Source organism: Musca domestica, unplaced genomic scaffold, assembly GCF_030504385.1.
Source record: "Musca domestica strain aabys unplaced genomic scaffold, Musca_domestica.polishedcontigs.V.1.1 24, whole genome shotgun sequence".
Lineage (NCBI taxonomy): Eukaryota > Metazoa > Arthropoda > Insecta > Diptera > Muscidae > Musca > Musca domestica.
In genome coordinates, this window is record NW_026712272.1 from 10,798,968 (window position 1) to 10,815,195 (window position 16,228).

General features: G+C 36.0%; 1 protein-coding gene across 2 annotated transcripts in view; it reads right to left on the reverse strand.

The window, feature by feature from the left end:
- LOC101889415 (globin CTT-VI) overlaps positions 1-15,944 on the reverse strand; it is a 38,632-nt gene extending 22,688 nt beyond the window's left edge. Inside the window, exon 1 of one of the 2 annotated variants that reach the window (XM_005183545.4) lies at positions 15,783-15,944. The gene's annotated coding sequence lies outside the window, so the exon portion shown is untranslated. Of the gene's footprint in view, positions 1-15,778 lie in introns of both variants that reach the window. The other variant, XM_020036755.2, reaches the window with a different exon arrangement.
- Positions 15,945-16,228: the final 284 nt, after the last annotated feature.

Sequence of the window (16,228 nt, forward strand, 5' to 3'; positions counted from 1 at the left end):
GTATAAAAACAACGAGTTCCCTGGAATCATAAATTTGATATCAGGGTGAGATAAAAAAACTGCAACAAAACCAAATGCCATTATGTTTAAAAATTATTTCCAACATTTTTAAACATAATGGCATTTGGTTTTGTTGCAGTTTTTTTATCTCAAATTTTTCAAAATACTCCAGACACAATGGTCCAACGGATTGGTATCCGAAGATTTTGGTGGCCATTGTGAGCTGGAAATGAAGCGAGGAGCCTCATTTTGTAACCATTCTGGGGTGGCTCGTGTTGAGTGAGCTGAGTCCTGTTGGAATGTCCAAGGTCTGCGGCCAAAATGTTTGCGTGCCCAAGGCTTTTATACATCCTCCAGAATATTTTCGCGATAATATTCGGAATTTATTCTGATGCCACGCTAGAATAATACGAGCGGAGAGCGACCATCGGCTGTAATGGCGGCCCACACCATCAGCATGGCCGGGGCTTGAGTTCTGGTGGCCAACCGAAGGTGCATATTTTCAGCTGACCTCTTCGGCAAGTAAGCACGGTCATTTTGTTTGTTTACAAACAGCTGGACAACGAATATTTTCTCATCGGAGAAGAGATAACCAAATTCGGCAGTTCACCACTTTCGGCCAAGAGAAGCAACTCTTTAGCTCTTTTGAGTCTATAATCTGTTGTTTCTGTTGCGGTGTAAGTTCTTGCACCTTTTGGAATTTCAATGGCTTTTCCGCGAGCTCATTTTCAATACTTGCCGAATGGAATATTGCGATATGTTCAGTTCACGAGCCATTTTTCGGTCTCTGCACGCGGCAGGCGCGATCAAGTCCCTTCTTTACTTTTCGAACCATTTATGCTAATGTTGCTGTTTTCTTCCGTCCACTTCCTTGACGTCGGGCTACGCTACCAGTATCACGGCTACGAGCGATAGTACGAGACACAAAAGATTTATTCACATTTAAATGCTGGAGTGCTCTAACGATAGCCACTAGTAGCTTTCCAGCCAAATATAAAAAATCACACTACAACGCTTGAATTCCATCATGAATCGCACGTCCAATCGCTTCATCCAATACGTAATTTAGTACCATTTAGTACTCTTCGCACAATTTTCAAAGCAATCTAACTGCAAGAGATCTGAATATCAAATTTGAGGATTCCAGCCGAATCCCTTCACCCAATACCAAATGTTGTACCATTTAGTACTTTTCGTACAATTATAGTACACATTTCCAAAACCACCTCAATATCTCAACCTCAAATACCAACAGCGGTCTTCATATTATATTTCTGGATTTCACCTCTTTACTTTCCCTCACTGCCACATTTAGTACCATTTAGTACAATTATAAACCCATTTCCAAACCGAGCTCCTTCGCTCAACCACAGGCACCAACACTTACATCCATAACAAATTTTAGGATTCCAGCTAAATCCCTTCGCCCAATGCCAAATATAGTACTATTTAGTACTTTTCGAAAAATTGTGGTACGAAATTTAAAAACAATCTCCATATCTAAATCTCACAAACCAACACTGTCCCTAAATCAAATTTCAGGATTTCAGTTCCAGATACCAGCAGACATCTCAATATCAAATTTCAGAATTCCAGCTCTATTCCTTCACCCAATACCAAATTTAGTACCATCTAGTGCCTTTTGTACAAATATAGAACGCATTTCTAAAACCTCCGTCTCAAGCACAGATACCATCAGTAACTTAAATATCAAATTTCAAAATTTCACCCAATACCAAATATAGTACCATTAAATACTTTTCGTACAATTATGGTACACATTTCCGAAACCACCTTTATATGTCAAGACTACACATAAACAGCGATCAGATTTCAAGCACTATCTGTTCATCCAATACCAAATTGTACCAGATATGGTAGTATTTTGTACTCTTCGAGCACCTATAGTGCACATTTACTTCTTCACCTAATACCCAGTAACATTTAGAACTTTTCGTACAATTATGATACAGATTTCCAAAAACATTACCATATGCCAAGGCTACACATGAACAGCGAATTGCATAACAAATTTCAGACTTCATGCAATATGTGTTCACCCAAAACCAGATTGTACCAAATATAGTACTATTTAGTACTTCTCGTGTACTTTTAGAACTCATTTCCAAAAACCACCTCTTTATCTCAAACCTACCACCAACAGTACAACATTTCAAAATTCCAGCTTTATCCGTTCACCCTAAACCAACTGATCCGAATTTAGTGCCATTTAGTACAGTTCGCACACTTAGTACACTTTTTCAAATCCACCTTCATATATTAATCTTACTTTTCAATCTTGATTTTCCTACCACATTTCAAGAATTGTTAATCAAAATCTTAACCTTTTGTAGGGGTAGAACCCAGAGGAGTGGGATCATAAATTCAATATTCACATCAGATCTCTTGTTGAGAAAAATATTTAGATATTCCGAAAATCTCTGCCTTGTTTCAGAAGTTATGAGAGGTACAATTATTGAAAATTGTGACCCTTTGTCGGGTAGATATCCGGAAGTGGTGAGTCGATATAAATCACCTTCACACCAAATCTTTTTGAAGATATTGTAGGAAATTTTAAGAGAATCAGAGTCTTATTTCTCGTTTTATAAGCGGCTTGTTTTCAAAATTTTGGCCCTTTTGTGGGAAAGTTACCACAAGTTGGGTACGGATATATCGCATCCTCATAGCAGATCTTGTGTTAGTAGAAATGTTAGAATGTGTGAAATTTAAAAAGAATCGGATGCTTACTTCTTATTTTATGAACGTCTCAGTTATTCAACATTTTGACCAGTTGTGGGGGAGGTACCGGAAAGAGTGGTCCTTTCTCTTCGTACCAGAATGAGTGACCGATATAGCCCATCTTCACACAAGACAATGTGTTGACAGAAATATTAGAATGTGCCGGATTTGAAATTAATTGAATGCTCATTTCGAGCCTTATGAGCTTTATGGTTTTTCAAAATTTAGATCCGTTGTGGGTAGGTACCAGAGGTAGTGGTCCCTTCTAGCCATTCTTCATACCACATATTGTGTATAAAAATATTGGGATATGTGAGATATGAAGACAATCGGACTCGAATTTCACATTTTATAAAAATTAGAGTTATTCCAAATGTTGACCCTTTGTGGTTGAGGTGCTTTATGGATTTTGCCCACATTGTCCATTTTCGGACCTGACAGATAGAAATATTAGGATTTCCATAGTTTGCACAAAATCGAATGATGCTTTCTCTGTCAATTAGCTAAATTATTTTCTTTGCAAGTTTGAACCTTTTGTAAGGGGAGGTACCAGAGGGAGTTATCCGATACTGTCCATCTCCTTACTCGATCTAAGTTTGGTAAAAATATTACGATGTATCAAGTTTGGAGGAAATCTGACACTACCTTCGAAAGTTATCGTGCGCACCAGGCAGCCAGACGGACCGACGGACACCCCTAGATCGATTCCAAAAGGATCGACCTGAAAAGATTTGGTTCAAAGAGACCTATGGTCTAAAACCATTATTTCGATGAGGCACGTTTAGGCCGTATCAAATGATATATGCTCTCTGGAGCCAACCTGAGTCCTGAAAATCTATTAAACAATATGCCCGATTTTATAGAAAATCACTAATGTTTCCTGTAAAATTCTTTACTCTTCATACTATTCTTCAGGACTTTGAAAACACCTCAGGTCATAAAAGGTCGATTCATACTTTGGTCGTTTTCCATAAAAACATATTTTTCGTCCAAAAACACATATACACCAACAACCAGAGACCTAAGTTCAATCTGCTGCTTCTGCTCATAGCGCAGAGCAGCGGCGCAGCAGCACCTCACATATTATGGGTGATTGCAAATGATGGAGGGCACACCGATAGTAAAACTCTCAGTTCAAGTTCAAATTTGATTTGTATTTAATGGTTATGAGAGTCAATTTAAGTTAATTTCTTTATAAAGACCCGCCTTGTTGTTGTTTTAGTTGTTTGTTGTCTTCCTCATTCTCCCATACTGTGAGTGATGGGTACCTACATAAAGCAACAAAATTACACAAACAAATGAGAGAGAGAGTTTGAATGTTTGGGGGGATGGTTTCAGTTGGAAAGCTTTGTCGTTGGATATGCCTCCATGGTTTTTGGCGCGCACTGAAAATGAAAGCTTTTATGTTCAAGAGAAGCCAAAATACAGTGGCGTAACATTGTAGGCATAGATATGCGGAAGTGTTTTGGTCGGAGACGACAACGTGCAATGGGTTTTAAATGGGCCACTTGGGGTGATGGAGAAAAGTTGTAGTTGTGGGTATAGATTTGAAAATGTCATAATAATCTTTAAAGAAAGAAGAAGATTTGAGATTTTTTTTTTTTTTTGGATTTCAACGATTTGAATGTGATACTTTGTTTTGAAAAGAGATAGGCAATGCATATAGGGAAGCATAATTAGAAATTTTAAAATTAAAAATTTAAAAAGTATCAATCGGTTTTGCCGACCGATGTATACCCTCAACCTAGATCAGTTTATTTAAATATATTTAAATTGTGATTATTTAAAAATTTGCCCTTTATGAAGATTGTGGAGATGATACCGAATCAATAGCATCCACTTCATATCTGAACTAACTCTGATATAAATATTACAACGTGCCCGATTTGGAGCATATTGACCATTTCCTGCACTTTATATGAGATAAATGAAACTTTTCCTTTTGAAAATTTTGAAATATGCGTGAGGGGTACCAGATATGATGTACCGAATTGTTTCACTTCATCTAATATTGATAAAAATATTGAGAAGTGCTAAATTTATTGGAACTATTGTCAATAGAAATTTTCCCCTTTTGTGTACGAGAGGAAGTGAGTCAATATATTCCATATTCACATGAGATCTCTTGTTGAGAGGAACATTTAAATATACCAAATTTGAAAAGAATCAAGTCAGCGATTCGCAAGTTATGAGAAATATAGGTATTTAAATAATTGGCCCTTTGTGGTGGAGGTATCAGAAGGGGGCCAATATATATTTTATTCAGGCAAGATCTTGTTTTAATAAAAATATTGGGATGTGGAAAATCGGAGAGAATCGGAAGTTTATTTAGCATTTTCGGGGGCATTTTTGTTATTTAATTTTTTTTATTTTTGTTATATAATGTTGACCCCTCAGAGGTACCGCAAGAAGTGGACTCATATTCGCCATCTTCACACCAGTTCTTGTGTAAACAGATATGTTGAGATGTGTGAAATTTGAAGGGAACCTGTAGCTTATTTCGCATTTTACTATTACCAGTAAATAATTATTCAAAATTTTGACCCTCTGTGGGGAGGGTACAAGAAGGAATGTTCCATCTTCTCACCTGCTCTTGTGTCGATAGAAATATTGGGATGTGTGAATTTTATGGAGAATCGGATGCTTATTTTGTATTCTATGAGAGTAACAATTATTCAAAATGTTGACCCGTTGTGGGGAGGTACCAGAGGGAATGGTCCGATATACCAGATCTTGTGTCAATAGAAATATAGGGATGTGCCGATTTTTAAAATAATCAGATCCTCATTTCGTGTTTTATGAGCTTCGTGGCTATTCAAAGTTTTGATACTTTGTGGGGGAGTTACCAGAAGGAGTGGATCGAAATCTACCATCCTAACAGCAGATCGTATGTTAGTAGAAAAAATAGGATGTGTGAAATATGAAGAGGACCGGATGCTTATTTCGGATTTTATAATGGTTTTTGGTTATTCAAAACTTTGACCCTTTGTGGGGTAGGTACCAGAAAAAATAGTCCGATCTCTATTATCTTTATAACAGATCTTATGCTGATAGAAATATTGAGATGTACCAAGTCTGAATGGAATCGGATGTTAATTTTGCGTTTTATGAGCTTCCTAATTATTCAAAATTTTGACCCATTGTGGGGGAGGCACCAGAAGGAGAGGATCGATATCTACCATCTATACACCAGGTGTTGTATTGGTAAAAATTTCGGGATATAGGAAACTTAAGGAGAATCGGATGCTTATTTCTTATTTTGTGAGAAATTCAATTATTCAAAAATTTGACCCGTTGTGGGCAGGTACCAGAGGGAACGGTCCGACATATACCATCTTCACACCTGATCTTGTGTCGATAGAAATATTGAGATGTACCAAGTTTGAAAATAATCTGATGCTCATTTCGGAATTTATGACAGATATATTTTTTAAAAATTTTGACCAGTAGAAATGGTCCGACATATTCCATCTTCATACCAGACATTGTGTCAGTAAAGCGATTAGTATATGCGAAATTTAAGAAGTATCGGATGCTTATTTCGCATTTTACGAGAGAGAGAGAATTATTCCAAATTTTGACTCGCTGTGGGAGGTACCAATAGAAATGGTCCGACATATACCATCTTCACACCAGATCTTGAGTCGATAGATATATGAGGATGTGCCGAGATTGAAAATAATCTGATGCTCATTTCGGAATTTACGAGAGATATAATTATTAAAAATTTTGACCAGTAGAAATGGTCCGACATATTCCATCCTCACACCAGACTTTGTGTCAGTTAAACGATTAGTATGTGCGAAATTTAAGAAGAATTGGATGCTTATTTCGCATTTTATGAGAAAGAAAATTATTCTAAATTTTGACCCGTTGTGGGAGAGGTACCAATAGAAATGGCCCGACATATACCATCTTCACACCAGATCTTGAGTCGATAGAAATATGAGGATGTACCAAGTTTGAAAATAATCGGATGCTCACTTCGTGGCTGGTGATCTTCATGGTTATTCAAAATTTCGATCCTTTGCGGGGGATGTACCTGCAGTAATGGTCCGACATATGCAATCTTTACAGCTGATCTTGTGTTTGTAAAAAGATTGGGGTATGCAAAATTTTAGGAGAATTATATGCATATTTCGCATTTTATGAGAGATATAATTATTCAAAATTTTGAACCTTTGTGGGGAGGTGGCCGAAGAATTGGACCCATATATTCGATTTCGGCACTAGACATATCACTAATGCAAATATTGGGAGTTGCTACGTTTGTAAAAGACTGGATGAACCTTTCTTGTTCTATTCGGAAAATTATTATCTTTGAAAAATTCGCCAGTTTGTGGGGAAGGTACCTAAAGGAGTGGTCCGATATATACCGACTTCACACCAGAGATTGCGTTGGTAGAAAGATTGGGATGTTCTAAATATGAAGCCAATCGAAGTCGTATATCACGTTTTATGAATGTTATAATTATTCAAAATTTTGACCCTTTGTGGGGGAGGTACCAGAAGGAGTGGTCCGATATTGTCCATCTTCGCACCGGACATAGCACTGATACAAATATTATGATTTGCTACGTTTGCACAAAATTAAATGTTCCATTTTTGTTATGTTCGGAACATTATTTTATTTGAAAAAAATAGATATTTTGTGGGGGAGGTACCAGAAGGAAAGGACCTGCATTGCCCATATCCGAACTTGATCTATGTTTGACAAAAAGAAGACGATACACCAAGTTTGGACGAAATCGTATATTTCCTTCGGGAGTTATCGTACGCACCAACCAGCCAGCCCCTAGAACGACTCCAAATGTCCTAAAACGGATTTGGCCCAAAGAGACCTAGGTTCTAAAATCGTAAAAGAAATGTTATATGTCCTCTTTAGCCATGTGGAAGAGGGTATAAAAATAATCGACAAATACTATGAATGTATCCAAGAATGTTAACCAATGAGACTAACGTCTGCGTTCATAATTTTCGGAAATCGACAATATCGGTCCACTCCTTCTGGTACCTCCCCCACAAAATGTCAACATTTTGCAAAGAAAATAATTTACTGCACAGAAAGTGAAAGGATAATCCGATTATGCTCCAACTTTGCAAATCCTAATATTTGCATGTGCAGTACTTTGTCAAATTCGAAAATGGACAATATCGATCCACTCCATCAAGTACCTCCCCCCACAAAGGGTCAACATTTTGAAATATAATTGGATTTTTGTGGTCAATTTTTGCTGCCCGATGCTAGGGAGCGATATTATATCAAATCCCATGGCCTATGAAGATATTATGGCCATATAATGGCGTCTTAAAATCAAATCTTGTTGAATTTAATTTATTCCAACAAAGTAGGATATCCCACTAAAATAGGAGTTTACATCGGGCGCCCCTGTCCAACTAAACTTCCTTTCAAACCTTATGTTCTATATTTCTCCCTATTACCTCTCCATCTCTCTTTCTCCTCATTTCCGAGGAGGGAAAATTCTAACTACAATTGGAGTACCACCTGTAGACAACATGAGCAATTTATACTCACAGAAGCACTTTCTCACACTCTCTCTCTCTCTCTCTCTCCCTACAAGAGAGAAACCCAGCCTCCTTTTCAATTCCCCACTGAGAAATGCCTTTAAAAATGTGAAACAATTTATTTTAAAACAATTTAAAAACTTTGAAAGGTATTCTCACCCACCCCCCCCCCCCCCAAATTTCTCAAAAACTTTTTTCCCAAAAAAAAAGACTGACTAATCTTTTAAAATGTTCTAATGAATTTTGGAAAACATGTTTCAAAGATGTCTGAGATTAATACGCTTCATTAAACTGTCAGTTGGCAGATAATTTGACAACATAATCTCAAGGCAAAACTGAAAGTGAAGTTGAAAGAGTGGAAAAACTTGATTTTGTTGTTGTTGTTCTTGTTATTTATCAAAGTTTTTTTTTTTGTTTTTGTCGAACTAAAAGGTTTATGACCCATCATTTTTGTGCGTTTCATGAAAACCAGTTGGAATATGACATTAAATGTGACAGATTGACAACAAGGCTGATGGAAATGTTCTTCGATGAGAGATAAAAGGGGCCATATTTGAACTTTGTTCTCGAGCGATAATGAGAGGAGGGGGGGGGGGGGGGGATAGTTGATATGGAAGGCAGTTGGTATGGTGGCAATATTCAATGGACTTTAAATTGCACTCCAAGAAATAGATAATGACTATGAACAGTGGTGACATGAGCGTGCTGTAGAGCTCTAATTAAATACTTCATTTTCGGCCAGCAAGCGTGACTACGGCAACTTGGGAATGGGAAATCATTTTCATTGTTTTAAGATGTTGAGTTATTAAATTATTTTATTTATTTTTTTATTTTAATGAGATGATATGACATGCGCCAAATATTAATGACCCAAGACATGATATCATTATTCCAAAAAAATTTCAAGTGCTTTTAATTGGAGACATGGGAATTTAAATTTGATTGGAGTGATCATGTTCTACATATTCTGACAAAAATGGCAATGTGTTAAGCATGAAATTAAACCGAATTTTCGTTTGAAAACTATGACAGAGAATTTCAAAATTCTTATGATTGAGCGGCACAGACAAATTTTTGAAGAAGAAGATACTCCATCTCATATTCCAAAACGTCAAACAACTGAAATATTTAAAAAATCAAAACAAACCAGTAAAGAATGTTCTAAAGTCGGTCGGGCCGACTTTATGATACCCTACACCACTTTGCTAATTTAGCAGAGCTTCACATAACAATTAAAAGATTTTATGGAAGAATTTAATCATACACGCTATGATTATAATTGTAATTTAAAGTTCAAAGGACTAAATATGCCGAAGCATTTGTATCTTTTAAATTCGGACTTGTATTGCCCATTTGGTGCAAAAATAATTTGAAATCGGATAAAGATATATATGGGAGCTATATCCAAATCTGAACCGATCCCGATAAAATTTGGCAAAGATATTTCTGAGCTGAATTTGTTATATTTCCCTGAATATCGTTGTTACGGAGTGTATATTACGGCTGTGGGTAACCATTATAACAAATCGGATGAACAATATATGTATGGGAGCTATAGCTATATCTGAACCGATCTTCACCAAATTTGACATACTAGCTTCTACACTCAATTCGGTCGTAAGTGCCAAATTTTATCCCATTTGGGCAACTATTAGACGTTTGGTGCACAATAAAAGGTAAATCGGACGAAGTTATATATGGGAGCTATATCCAAATCTGAACCGATCTCTATAAAATTTAGCAAATGTATTTCTGAGCTGTATTTAAAATATTTCCCCAAATATTGTTGTTACAGAGTGCATATTACGGCGCGGGGGACAAAAATAACAAATCGGATTAACAATATATATGGGAGCTATAGCTATATCTGAACCGATCTTCACCAAATTTGGCAAACTGCCTTCTAGACTCAATTCAGTTGTATGTGCCAAATTCCATCCCATTTGGGCAAATATTAGACGTTTGGTGCAGAAGATATATATATATATATGTGAGCTATATCTAAATTTTTACGGATTATCTCCAATTTCAATAGGGTTCGTCCTTGGGCCAAACAAATGTTGTTTGGAAAATTTCATCTCAATCGGATAATAAATGCGACCTGCATTTTGTTCACAAGAATACATGGACAGACGGACGGACTGACAACTCAAAAAGTGATTCTATGGAGATCCTCAAAAGTAACTATGGGTCTATCTCGCTTCCTTCTCCATGTTACAAACAAATGCACAAAGACATAATACCCTGACCACCTTGTGGTGTAGGGTATAAAAATCTGATTTCCAAAAAAATGGGTTTATTAAAGATCAGTTTTCACATCAAATGTATTTCAATACCACTACCAATTTTTTAGACAAATTCGTGGAAAAATGGGGTACTGTTATATGTGGACCCATATACACAATGTTTCGCCACAGTAGCTAAAACCCATTACGAACAACAAATACCACTTATTATACAAATCCTTTCAAAAATGTGTCTAAAGCTATCAAAATACCGAATATCGGAAGATATCGTTATATGGAATAAAATATGGATCTATACAGACAATGCTCTGCCACTAGCAGTAGAATTCGCTACTAACTCTTAATATCAAATTTGGAACAATTTCGTGGGAAATTATGGCAAAAATAATCAAAATACCGAATGCCTGGAGGTACCCTTATATGGGTGCTATACCAAAACGTAGACCAATATATCTCATTTTCAATACCAACCATCCTAGACACAATTCACATACTTGCGGCAAATTTTAAAGCTCTACGTCATTCAATGTGGGTTGTATCCTAATTTCAGCAGACAGACGTATATCGTTAAATCGGCATAGATTTTTATGCTGATCATGAATATATACACTGTATGGGGTCTACGACGAATGTTTAGAGGTGTTACAAAAGTATAACATATATGATAAATTTATTATAGCCTCCTTGAAAGGTGGAGGGTTTATAGCCTACAATGCTTTCGTGAAAAATAATGGAACAGAAACTTCGCATATCGCAACAATTACATTAAGCATGGATTGGGCATGAATATTGATAAAATCGGTCCACCCCTTCTTACACTAATCCCTACTCTCATAGAAGAGAGTAGCCCCTTGCTCAAAATTGCAATATTCGATCTTTTTTGATAATTACAGGAAAAATCTAACAGATCACGAAATGAGAACTAAACAATTTAAAAAGGCAGAACCGACCGACTGCCGACAGTCGTATACCTTTTTTTATTTCTGTTATGATTACTAAAACTCTTGACCCTCTATGGAGTGGGTTCTGAAGTAATGGGCCAATATTGTCCATTTCATATCGGAGCTAAATAAATACGATATAAATATTGCGACGTCACAGGTTTGGTCCATCATAAAATCCATATTCATCCCACGTTGCTGGTTGAGAGAAATATTTAGATATATCAAATTGTAACGATTTGCTGACTTGTTTCGCAAGTTATGACAGATAAAAGTATTGAAAATTGTGACCTTTGTGGGTGAGGTACTTGGTGGATCTTCATCTTCACAACAGACCTTGTGTTAGCAAATATGTTGGTATGTGTGAAATTTGAAGAGAGTTGAATGCTTATTTGGCTTACTTTGAGCGATTGGTTTCTCAAAATCTTGAACCCTATTGGGGGGAGGTACATGAAGGAATGGTCCGATCTCTACCATCATTATGGCAAATCTTGTGTTGATGGAAATATTGAGATGTACCAAGTCTAAATGGAATCGGAAGTTAATTTTGCGTTTTATGAGATTTATGGATATTCAAAATGTTGACCCTTTGTGGGAGAGGTACCAGAAGGAGTGGACCGATATATACCATATTTATACACGATTATGTGTTGATAAAAATATTGGGACGTGTGAAATTTGAAGAGAAGCGCATGCTTATTTTGCAATTTATGAGATATGCAAATTTTGAGCCTTTGTGGGGGAGGTATCGCTGAGTGGAACGTACCGATGTACCAAGTCTGAATAGAATCGGATATTAATTTCGCGTTTTATGAGCTTCATTGATACTCAAATTTTTTACCCATTTTCGCACCCGAGTTAGCCCTGATAAAAATATAAGGATGTGTAATCTCCAAATTTTCCGATTCTTTCTTTTTGGACGAGGTAAATTTTTTTCTATGAAAATGTTGATTTTTTGAAGGGGGAGGTACCAGAAGGAGTGGACCAATGTTGCTCGTCTTTACACCTGATTTTGTGTTAATAGAAACATTGCGATACGTGAAATTTGAGGAAGGAAGGATTGCATGCTTATTTCGCAATTTGTAAGAGATCAAATTATTCCAAATGTTGAGGCTTTGTGTGGGAAGTACCAGAGGGGGTGGATCGATATATTTTATCTTCACATCAGGTCTTTTGTTGATAGAAATATTGGGATGTGCCAAGTTTGAAAATGATCGGATGTTCTTTTCGCGTTTTGTCTATTTCATGGCTATTCAAATGTTTAACCCGTTGTGTGGAGGTACCAGAAGGAGTAGACCTATATATCCCATCTTTACACCAGATAAAGTTTTAGTAGATATATTGGGATATATGAAGTTTGGAGAGAATGGAATGCTCAATTGGCGCTTTATGATCTTTTGCGGTTATTCAAAATGTTGACCTCTTGTGGGGAGAGGTACCAGTAGCGGTGAGCCAAGCACTGATGCAAATATTAGGATTTGCAAAGTTGGAGCAAAATTGAAATTGTCGGAATTTTGATGATTTAAGCGACGTTTTTGAACGGAATCATTTCAAATTTCGTATTGGAAGATTTTAATGGATAATACAACCTATGACAAAAAATTTCGTGAGCAGGTCCACGTCTTCGTATATCCCCCATACAACGGTACCTCCCGATATTCGGTATTTTAATGATTTTAGCGACATTTTTTACCGGAATTATTTCAAATTTCGTATTTGAAGATCGTTACGGGTACTACAGCCTATGACAAAAAATTTTGTATGCAGGTCCACGTCTTCGTATATCGCCCATATAACGGTTTTCATTTAACTGGTACTTTTCTGTTTTTTTTTTTTTTAATTTTCAATTTCTTTGAAATGGTGGAGGGTATTAAAAGTTCGGCCGAACTTAGCTGCTTATTTTTTTTTTATTATTTTTTGTCTTTGCCCTCCCACTGTATTTGTAGGATAATTCAAGAGCATAGTGTGTTGGTAAAAATATTTAAAAATTATTAGAATTTAGGACCATAGTCCAATGGCTTAAGTTTCTAAAAAAGAAAGAATCTTTCGATTGAAGGAGAATTAAAATTGTTTTTCTCAACACTTGACATACATACATATGTCATTCATCAATTAATAACAAAAATATTAAATAATTCATAGTTAAAGGCCTTCCATCCAAGATACGACAATTAGATGACTTGAGAGCAATAAAATAAAATACAACTTGACCTGCATGTCATGTTTCTTATCAAAGAAAAAAAATTGAAAAATAAAAGAAAGGCATCTCTATGTTATTGTATTCATAGCATGACAAATCTTGCACTATATTCAAATAAAAAGTCAACGAAACTTTAATGTTCGATTCGAATTCAAAAATGGCTTCGCACACACAAATTCATGTGTAGATATATTTATACCCTACAACACTATGTGTTGGGGGTATTATAAGTTTGATTGGGCCAGAATTTATGTAACACCTCGAAATATTGGTTTCCCATATAGGAAAGTATATATGGATCTTCCTAGCTCGCCGAGCTGAGTCGATCTAGCTATGTATGTCCGTCCGTCCGTCCGTCCGTCTGTCCGTCTGTCCGTTTGTCCATGTTAATTTGTAATCACTCTACAGGTCGCAATTATGGCCCGATCTTCACGAAATTTAAAATGTAGGTGGGGTTAATGTCAGAATAGAACCCTATTTCTTTTGGAGACGATCGCCAAATGTTTAGGGGTTGAAATGAACCAAATACTGAAAAAATGTCAAATTTTGCAGTAGCTATACAGGTCGCAATTATAGACCAATCGACGCGGAATTTCGCATGTAGCTAGAGTTTAGGGCGGGGAAGAAGCCTACCAATTTGGATGGTCATCGGATAATATTTAGCGGCTAAAATACATCATATCTTTTTTGTTGAAAAAATTCAAAAATTTTCATTAAACCGTGAATATTTTAAATCCCGGCGAAATCACAAAGCCATGACAAGGTTACTTCTGATCTTTACATTGATGTTAAGATCCAACAAATCGAATATATAACTAAATATGTGCGATATATATGTCTATCAAAGAAGATATGCTTGAAAGATCTATTTTATGTCGAGAACGGCTGAACTGATTTCGACAGTTCTCATTAATTCAGAATGGCCTCTTGGCAGAAAGGAAAATACGCCTAAAAAATCACATAAAAATATATCTCTAAAGATGAAAATATTGATTTTTTAAAATTTTCTCATATTTTTTCAATTTTGTCATATTTTTGGCATATTTTCATTTTGAATTAAACATTTCGTAATATTTCTACAGCTAACAAAACTAAGTAGTTAGGATATCAGGATATCATATACAGATCGCATTTATGGCCCGACCCTTACGAAATTTTGCATGAAGATAAGATGAGGGTGAGAATAGAAGCCTACTCTTTTTGGAGATGATCGCCATATATTTAGGGGTTGAAATGGACCAAGAAACTCCAAAATTATCAGCAGGTCGTAATTATCGCCGGATCCTCAGGCACATTTGAATGGAGGTTACCGGACATTGTAAAAGCCAAGCAGTTTTGTATGGCCATCCAAAAATATTCAATGTGTAAAGGAGTTTGCCAACTTTTGTAGACAAAATACGAAAATGTCCATTCCAGTGACTTTTTGGAGAATTTACAAATACAGGAAAGACGGACTTCTGACTATTTCGTTAAGGCTGATTTCGTTGAAGAATATAGTCAAATGTCTGTATCTCATATAGATGCGTTTCAGTCAAAAACCAATAATAAATGTTAATCTTTTGCCACTTCTGAGAGATTATGGGTCTTTGGGAAATATTGGTTCCATATCTAGGAAGACCATTTACGTGCAACATCTACCAATAAATTTGAAATGAGCAAATTAGTTTAAGTTGCTATTATTCGAAAATTAGAGAACGAAACCTGATGGTTTTCTTTTATTATTTGTCACAATATCTTGTGGAATTCTTTCGAGTATCTCGCCCATATAAACTGTATCGTTTATTGTAGTGTTGTAGGGTATTCAACGGTCGGCCCCGCTCGACTGTAGCCTTTGCTTACTTGTTTTAAAATAGCTTCGGCAGCGTTGGAGTTTTGCTTGGTTTTTAATTTCAAAATTTCCTAGAAATATTTCGAATGCTAATTGAAGTCATTTATTTAAAAAAAAATCTCATTTGATCCTCTACACCTGCAGTGGCTTTGCAGCTACACTCAAAATATTCCACTACTTCATTAACTATAAAAACAAATAAAATTGCGCAACAAAATCGCAAAAACAAATCGTTCTATCACTGATTACAAATCGTCAATAATCCACCAACAATTTAACACTCACTAATTATACATACCTACCTTTATCGGCAAAATTGTTGAAATTCAAAATTGAATTTATTTTTCTTTTTGTTTTGGTTCAAACAAACTTTCTGTGGCTGGCGATCTTGCTGGAGAGGAGCAGTGCGACTACACCAAACGACTGATAGCAAACGACTGAAAAATCCGGCGAACTGTTACCGGCCACGACAACAACGACGACGATAGATAGCCAAACAAAACAATTTGTTTTTTTGTTTTTTTTTTTCATTTTTGGATTTTGATATTCTGGAAAGACAACAAAAACAAATTATAAAAAATACCAAAAAAAATCAACAACAACATCAAATTAGGTTTGTTTTGCGTTTTGAATATTTGAATTTTCTGAATGGGGCCTGGCAAGAAACTCGAAGAAAGAAAAAAAAACAACCAATACAAACGCGAAACACAAAAAAACGAAAATGGTAAACAAAAGCCGAATACTTGGC